The sequence below is a fragment of the Rhinoraja longicauda genome, chromosome 42, assembly GCF_053455715.1.
Source record: "Rhinoraja longicauda isolate Sanriku21f chromosome 42, sRhiLon1.1, whole genome shotgun sequence".
NCBI lineage: Eukaryota > Metazoa > Chordata > Chondrichthyes > Rajiformes > Arhynchobatidae > Rhinoraja > Rhinoraja longicauda.
The window spans coordinates 11,306,811-11,316,052 of NC_135994.1; the positions used below are offsets into that span (position 1 = coordinate 11,306,811).

The window sequence follows — 9,242 nt, forward strand, 5'->3', positions numbered from 1 at the left end:
TATCACAACATTTAAGAAACATTTGGACAGGTACAATAGACAATAGACAATAGGTGCAGGAGTAGGCCATTCGGCCCTTCGAGCCAGCACCGCCATTCAATGTGATCATGGCTGATCATTCTCAATCAGTACCCCGTTCCTGCTTTCTCCCCATACCCCCTGACTCCGCTATCCTTAAGAGCTCTATCCAGCTCTCTCTTGAATGTACATGGATAGGACAGGTTTTGAGGGATATGGGACAAACACAGGCATGTGGGATGACAGTAAATGTGACATATTGGTCAGGGTGGGCAAATACAATACCAGAGATTCAAGTTTATCGCCTTTGAGTTTGAAGAGTTGGAACATATTCACTCAGCTGATGCAGGAATTGAAACGAGAGGGAGATGCAGACAAAGAAACAGAATTAAATCATTAAATAAAAAGCACTCTAGATTCCAGTTCAGGAGTAGATTTCCCCCATAGTTTTATCTTACTCTCAACCAGCCAACTGATTAATTTGGATAATAACATCAGTGAAAGCCCATTTGTTTTCCATTTAAAATAATTCAAAAAACTTGAATTGTTTCAAGTTTTACATAGTTTTATGTTTAGAGATATAGCAGGGAAACAGGCCCTTCGGTCCACCGAGTCCACGCTGACCATCGAGTTCTGTGTTATCCCACTTTCTCGTCCACTCCCTACACACGAGGGGCAATTTACAGAGAGCCGATTAATCTACACACCCGCACATCTGACATTAAAAGAAGTCATGATAACAATTTTAAACAATAGCAGATTAACTTGGATCTCTCCCAACACCAACCACAAAATATGCAGGGGTTGACAGATGAAAGATTAAATATTTTTCTTGTCAATGGAGACTGAAAGTTCCCATGATCACTTTTATTCATTACAGTAACGAGTATAAGGTAATCTTACCTGTAGCTGCAGTGGTGTCTCTTCCAAGTTAAGTGACCAGTCCCCAGTAGCAAAGCACAGTAAGTATCCCGTTATAAGCAATGAAACAATGTGGGTGATGTTCTCAAATGCTGTAGGGGAAAGAAATGTTATTTACAGCACAGGAAGGGCATGTGCCTGTGCAAAATGTTCAGCCCAGTCTCCTGCATGTGTAATGCATTCTAGACAAATAAACACAATAGTATGGCTAGTTTTAGCTCCAAAACCAGATTCTTGGACCGTCATCAACTCAAACACACAGCACAATTACTGTACAGATTACCTGACAACTGTAAGAGGAAGTGGAAAAAAGCCACGAGACATGGGCTATTGCAAAGGGAAGTTGATGAACTTTATAGAAACTCTCCTGCAGGAGGACCATGGACACCAGAACCCTGCAAATTACTGAAGCCCAAATATAATGCACCAAAATTGTGCAAAATGAAGAGTCAGATATGCCTGTCAACTTCTATCGTTTGTCGACTTGCTAATTGCTCTGACAAAGGGTTTTTGACCCGAAACATTGTTTCCCTTTCCACAGTTGTCCGACCTGCTGAGTTTTGCACAGAAAATAGGTGCAGGAGGAGGCCATTCGGCCCTTCGCGCCAGCACCGCCATTCATTGTGATCATGGCTGATCATTCACAATCAGTAACCCGTGCCTGCCTTCTCCCCATAACCTTGATTCCGCTAGCCCAGAGCTTTCCAAACTGTGTGTCGCGACACATTAGTGTGTCGCCTGTAGTGAGTAGGTGTGTCGCGAACGTAAGGGGAAACTATGTGAAGTCGCAGTCCGTTTGTCTTTTGTGTTTTTTGTCTTAATTGAAGTGTTTAGATGTGATGTAGTGTTTTTTGTGGTTGTGTACTATGTGTGGGGGGGGGGGGGGTAAACTGGAAAATTGTCTCTTCGGAACGGGACCGACCTTTTATCTTCTGGGTGGTGTCTCCGTTCCCGCTGCGGCCTACCATCGGCCAAACACCTGGAGCTGGCGGCCTCCAGCTGGGACCACCTGAGCTCGGGTTCGCAGAGCCCACGAACCGGACTGTACTCACCACCTGCGGCCGCAGGCCGCGTGGATATCGGAAGCTCGCAGGCCCCTGGGTGGGGGCCGACATTGGGAGCTCCGGCAGCGGCAGCGTCTTCGCCTGCCCCGACCTCCACCGCCTCCCCGGGGCTGCTGCCTCCGACCTCCACCGTCTCCCCGGGGCCGCTGCCTCCGACCTCCACCGCCTCCCCGGGGCCACTGCCTCCGACCTCCACCGCCTCCCCGGGGCCGCTGCCTCCGACCCCCACAGCCTCCCCGGGGCCGCTGCCGCTGCCGCCGACCTCCACCGCCTCCCCGGGGCAGCTGCCTCCGACCTCCACCGCCTCCCTGGAGCCGCTGCCGCCGACCACCATCGCCTCCCCGGGGCCGCTGCCGCTGACGTCCAAGGCCTATCTGAGGCTTCCACCGGCGCTGCCGCCGACGTCCAAGGCCTCTTCACCGCCGCTGCCGCCGACCTTCCTGACCTCTTCACTGCCGCCGACGTCCTCCCTGGCCATCCGCTGACCGGGCCGACCGCCACTTACCCGGGCTCCAGTTCCCTGCGGGCCTCCTCCAGTGACCATGTCGACCCACACCGCTCCACCGCCCAGCAGCAGGTCGCAGCCGTCACTGTACCTGGCTCCCAGGACCAGCAGCCATCACTGTACCCGGCCCCCAGGACCAGGTCGCAGCCGTCACTGTACCCGGCCCACACACACCGCGCTGGGCCCATAGCCCCCACCAGGCAGAGTCCCACAGCACCGCTGGGTCCTACTGCCCACCCCCTACTACAGGTCCCCCTCCCTGACATTAGCAAGTATCATCAATCTCGTCTGGCTGTTCTAAGTGGGTGCAAAGCGTGATTGTTCTCTCACTTTATCATTGCCGGAGTGCTGGTGCTGTTAATTTCATGTTTTGTTACTTTTAAAACTTTATAATAAATTCGCACAGTTTTATTCATTAATTGCATTTGAATTACCCGTAAAATGGATAAGTTTCTAATTAAGAATAGAAAAGCTGGTGAAGATGACGTTGACAATGAACAAAATGTAGTGGCTATAGAGGAAACTACTTAAGAATCAACTGTTGAACAGTCTGCATTAGTGGGTAAGAAGTGGACAAGAAAAAATTCCAAGCCTCGTTTATACAATAAAGATTATATGAAACTGGGGTTCACATTTTCTGGTAATGAAAACAATCCTTGTCCCCAGTGTTTAGTTTGTGGGGATATACTTGCAAATGAAAGTATGGTACCAAAGAAATTAACGTGTCATTTTACCTCAAAACACAGTCATTTGTCAGAAAAATCAGTAGAATACTTTATTGAGCTTTCAAAATCTATAAAGAAGCAGTCTGCAACATTCACCAAGCGAATGAAGACATCAGAGAAAGCTCAAGAGGCAAGTTACTTGGTTGCTCAAATAATTGCCAAAAACAAGGAGCCACACACTATTGCCGAAACCACTATAAAGGAATCTTGCTGTGCTATTGTTCAAACAATGTTTGGGCCCGAATTTGAGATAGAAGTTAATAAAATCCCTTTGGCAGATAACACGATTGAAAGACGTATTAAAGACATGTCTGATGACATTAAGCTGCAAATGAAGGATATTTTTCAAGACGATAATATGATGTTTACATTGCAATTAGACGAATCAACAGATGTAAGTGGGTTAGCACAATTACTGGTTTTTATACGTTTCATTCATAATGACAGAATTATTGAGCAATTTGACAAGGTCCCACACAGGAGACTAGTCAAGAAGGTAAGAGCCCATGGGATCCAGGGCACCTTGGCAAAATGGATAAAAATCTGGCTTCGTGACAGAAGGCAGAGGGTGATGGTAGAAGGTTGCTTCTGTGACTGGAGGCCGGTGTCCAGTGGGGTCCCGCAGGGATCGGTGTTGGGTCCCTTACTGTTTGTAATCTACATTAATGATCTGGATGTCAACGTACAGGGCATGATCAGCAAGTTTGCAGATGACACAAAGTTAGGGGGGGTGGTGAATAGCGAGGAAGGGATCTGCAAGCTGCAGGAAGATATAGATGAGATGGTCAGATGGGCGGAGCAGTGGCAGATGGAATTTAATCCTGAAAAGTGCGAGGTGATGCACTTTGGCAGGAATAACTTGGAGAGGGAGTACACCATGAATGGAAGGACCCTAGGGAAGACAGGGGTACAGAGGGACCTTGGAGTACAGGTACACAAGTCCTTGAAGGCAGCAGGACAGGTGGACAGGGTGGTCAAAAAGGCATATGGGTTACTGGCCTTCATTAGCCGGGGCATCGAATATAAAAGTAGGGGGGTAATGATGGAATTGTACAGAACACTGGTGAGGCCACAGCTGGAGTATTGTGTACAGTTCTGGTCACCACATTATAGAAAGGATGTGATAGCTTTGGAGAGGGTGCAGAGGAGATTCACCAGGATGCTGCCAGGGATGAAGGGCCTCGGCTATGAGGAGAGACTGAGCAGACTGGGGTTGTTTTCCCTGGAGCAGAGAAGGTTGAGAGGGGACATGATCGAGGTGTATAAGATCATGAGGGGCATAGATAAGGTAGATGGCGGGGAACTTCTTCCACTGGTGGAAGGTTCAACAACGAGGGGACATAGATACAGGGTAAGGGGAGGGAGGTTTCGGGGGGATGTGAGAAAGAACTTTTTCACCCAAAGGGTGGTTGGAGTCTGGAACTCACTGCTTGTGGTGGTGGTGGAGGCGGGAACACTCACAACGTTTAAGAGGCATTTGGATGGGCACTTGAAATGCTACAACATTCAGGGCTACGGTCCAAATGCGGGAAAATGGGATTAAAATTAGACTGTGTTTGGTAACGGGCATGGACACGATGGGCCGAAGGGCCTCTTTCTGTGCTGTAGGGCTCTATGACTCTATGACTCTAATTCTTGTGTTGTCAAGAACTTCCAATGAGAACTAGAGGTGAAGACATATTTAAAACTTTAGAACGCGTGGCGGCGCCTAACGGCTGCGGCTCGCTGGCAATCTGTTTGTCCTTTGTCCTTTTTTGTTTGTGTGTTGGTGTTGCGGTGGTTTGTTTTTGGCTGTGTATGTGTGGGGGGTGTGGGGTGGGGGGCGGGTGGGGTGGGGGAAATCCTTCTTTTTTTAGGTCTCTTCCTCGGGGCGAGGCTCGGCCGCGGGACTTAACAGCGCCCGGTGCGGCTCGGCCGCGGGGCCTTCCATCGCCCGGTGCAGCTCGGCTGCGGGGCCTTCCATCGCCCGGTGCGGCTCGGCCGCGGGGCCTTCCATCGCCCGGCGCGGCTCGGCCGCGGGACATAACAGCGCCCGGTGCGGCTCGGCCGCGGGGCCTTCCATCGCCCGGCGCGGCTCGGTCACGGGATTTTCCATCGCCCGGTATGGCCGTAGGACTTTCCAGCGCGGCGCGGCTCGGCCGCGGGACTTTCCATCGCCGGTGCGGCTCGGCCACGGGGCCTTCCATCGCCCGGTAGGCTCGGCCAGGGGGCCTTCCATCGCCCGGTACGCTCGGCCGCGGGGCCTTCCATCGCCCGGTACGGCCGCGGGATAGCGCCGGTGCGGCTCGGCCGCGGGACTTTCCATCTCCTTGCGGGGGCTGTGCGGGTCGGTCGCCTCGGTAGGGGTCGAGCTGTCTGTCCGTGGGAGGGGCATGGGGGAAGAGAGAGGAAGTTTTTTTGCCTCCATCATAGTGAGGGGGTGTTTGGAGTCACTGTGATGGATGTTTGTGTTGGGGTTGTGTGTCTTGTGTTTTTTGTTTTTTTGTACTGCTGGCAAATTAATTTTGTTCGGTAAAATGAATGACAATAAAGCTATTCTGTCTTCTGTCTGTCTGTCTGTCTTCATGAAGGAAAATAATTTGCCATGGATAAATTGTGTAGGAATATGCACAGATGGCGCACCCTCAATGGTTGGTTCAACAAAAGGTCTTACAGCTTTAGCAAAGAAAGAGAATGAAAATATTATAACTACTCATTGCTTTTTACATCACGAAGCACTAGTCGCGCAAACCATTGGAAATGAATTAGGAAAAGTTATGGACAAAGTGGTTCAAATGGTCAATTACATTAAAAGTAGGCCTCTTAAATCAAGATTATTTGCTCTTATTTGTGAAGAAATGGGGGCAAAGTTTAAAAATCTTATACTACACACAGAGGTTCGGTGGCTCTCAAGAGGTCGAGTGCTTTATCGTGTATACGAATTAAGGTAAATGATGCTTAAACTTTTTGAGGAAAATCAGCAAAATGAATTCTGCGATCTAATTGGTGCACAAAGTTTTGCGGCACGGTGGCGCAGTGGTAGAGTTGCTGCCTTACAGCGAATGCAGCGCCGGAGACTCAGGTTTGATCCTGACTACGGGCGCCGTCTGTATGGAGTTTGTACGTTCTCCCCGTAACCTGCGTGGGTTTTCTCCAAGATCTTCGGTTTCCTCCCACACTCCAAAGACGTGCAGGTTCGTAGGTTAATTGACTGGGTAAATGTAAAAATTGTCCCTGGTGTGTGTAGGAATGTGCGGGGATCACTGGGCAGCGCGGACTTGGTGGGCCAAAAGGGCCTGTTTCCGCGCTGTAGAATCTAAATCTAAAAAAATCTAAAAAAAATTTTTTTGGCATATCTTGCTGCCATATTTGAACATTTGAATAAAATAAACACCAGTATGCAAGGAAAAGGAGACAATATCTTAACAGCGGTAGATAATATTTGTGCTATGAGAGACAAGATAACAATTTGGCAAAAGGAAAGTGAAAGAAGGAAATTTTGAAATGTTTTCCAAAACTGCTGAGTGCGAGCTAAAATGTGATACCAGCTCGCTAATTGTTGACCATTTAACATTGCTCGAAGAGAAAGTTCATCATTACTTCCCAAATGTTGAAATCAAAGACTATGATTGGATCAGAAATCCATTTCTTTCAACTGCAACAATTAACTTTTCACTTATTGAAGAAGAATTAGCTGAAATAAAAAATGATCGGAGTCTGTTAATGATGTATGAAGAGGATGACTTAGACAGCTTTTGGATTCGCGTTTCATGAATGCATCCAAACATAGCTAAAAAAGCGTTAAACATTCTTCTGCAGTTTTCTACTACATACATTTGTGAAGTATCCTTTTCAACAATGACAAACTTAAAGTCACTGAAACGTGGAAGCTTAAAAATTCTTGATGACGAAATACGAGTGTCTTTATCTAATATTCCACGAAATATTCAAAAGCTGTGTTCATCCCATCAAGCTCATATATCTCATTAAAATGGTAAGTTATTGGGGTTATTCAATTTTTTAAATTCTTGCACATATTTACATATTGTTACTCATAAATAGGGCTCAGAAAAAATACGGCAACCATATTTTTCAAAAAGCCGTAAAAACCCCATAAAAATTTTTATAAGTTAAAAAAAAATTAAACCCTTCAAATGAAAGTTTTTAAAAAAAATTAATAAAAAGAGTTAAGAAACAGAAAGTTCAAAAGAATTTTTTTTAATGAAAAACTTAATAGAAAAATATGATTAAATACAAAGCTGGCCGATATCTATGCACATCGTTCGGTAGTTGATGCAATTTCAAGATTAGAAAATAATAATTTCTCAACTGTAGAACAAATAAGGATTCTCGAAACTGTGGAAAGTCAATTTTTTCCAAATAATGGTTATAGTATAAAATTTTCAAGAATTTTACCCAGAATTCCAAATTTAAATTATTTTAGAAAATATAACATTTTAAAATGTAGTAAAAATGAATGAATCTTTGCTTTTGTGCCATTGGTTTCAGCAGGTATTGTGAGAAGTTTTTCAGTATATAAAGATTTACTTGCTGATGATAGGAAAAGTTTATCACAAGAAAAGCTTCAAAAATGTCTATTCTTGCATTTTAATTCATTGATTAGTAATTTTAAAAATTGCCGAATTTTTGCCGTAAAAACCCCTTTTTTTTTTTTGTTTTGCCGGGTTTTTTTCCGAACCCTACTCATAAATGATAACAATCACATTAATCCTGTTAATGTATCTTATTATCTTACAAATCATATATTTAAAAATATATAAATGAAAGGTTATCATGAGATATTTCGTGTCACCATACATTTCGTTATTAAAATGTATTTATGTGTCCGTATCTCTTATAAGGGGTTGGTTTAACCTCCGGTTTGCTAGTAAAACTGAATTACTGTGTCGCGAAATGATGTATCTCTAAAAAGTGTGTCACCAGCATGAAAAGTTTGGAAAGCTCTGCGCTAGCCCTTAGAGCTCTATCTAACTCTCTTGAATGCATCCAGTGAATTGGCTTCCACTGCCTTCTGCGGTAGAGAATTCCACAAATTCACAACTCTCTGGGTGAAAAAGTCTTTTCTCATCTCAGTTTTAAAAGGCCTCCCCTTTATTCTTAGACTGTGGCCCCTGGTTCTGGACTCCCCCCAACATTGGGAACATTTTTCCTGCATCTAGCTTGTCCAGTCCTTTCATAATTTTATACCTTTGTAGCGACCATAGAGAATGGTCCTGGTCGTCGAACCCTCAGATTGGCCAGCAAGGTCACGTGTGAGCGCGACCGTAGGGATTGGTCCAGAGAGCGACATCGCTGATTGGACAGCGTTGTCATGTGCGCTTTTGGCGCCCGAAAAGAGTTAGTTCGGAGACGTCTTCAAGGAAGACAGTGAGTTTTGATGGTTGTCCGTTATCTTGTTGTTAAACCTTTGTATTCGAATATTGCTGTCGCAATAAACTGCTTCTACAATATAACAAGTTTCCGGACTCGCCATATTGATGACCCCGACGTGATCTGGGCGATCACCGACCATGGACGAACACGACGCCCCGTTGTTGGATGCTGCGCATGGCACACCGGAGTTAAGCGCAGTAAGCGTTCACCTTCCGTCGTTTTGGACACATCAACCACAATCTTGGTTTGTCCACACCGAAGCCCAGTTTCATTTGAGAAACATATCCACAGATGCGACGAAGTATTACTACCTCGTCAGCGCTCTATCGCCGGAGACGACCACACGAGTGATGCGGTTCATCGTAAATCCTCCTGCGGAAAACAAGTACGTGGCCATGAAGGCACTGTTACTAAGAACCTTCGGGTTCCATAGGCATGATCGCGCCAAAAAACTTCTGCACCTACCGGATCTCGGAGATCGACTGCCGTCCGTTCTCATGGCCGAGATGATGATGCTGGCCGGTGAACATACGGATTGTCTCATGTTCGAGCAGGCATTCCGAGAGAAGCTTCCCGAGGATGTCCGACTGCTGCTCACGGATTGTTCTTTTAAGGACCCAGAAGCATATGCAGAAA

General features: G+C 46.2%; 1 protein-coding gene across 1 annotated transcript in view; it reads right to left on the reverse strand.

Moving 5' to 3' along the window:
• LOC144612067 (calcitonin gene-related peptide type 1 receptor-like) overlaps window positions 1-954 on the reverse strand; it is a 55,120-nt gene extending 54,166 nt beyond the window's left edge. The window contains exon 1 of the mRNA XM_078431609.1: window positions 922-954. The gene's annotated coding sequence lies outside the window, so the exon portion shown is untranslated. The remainder of the gene's footprint in view (window positions 1-921) is intronic.
• Between the last annotated feature and the right edge of the window lie 8,288 nt (window positions 955-9,242).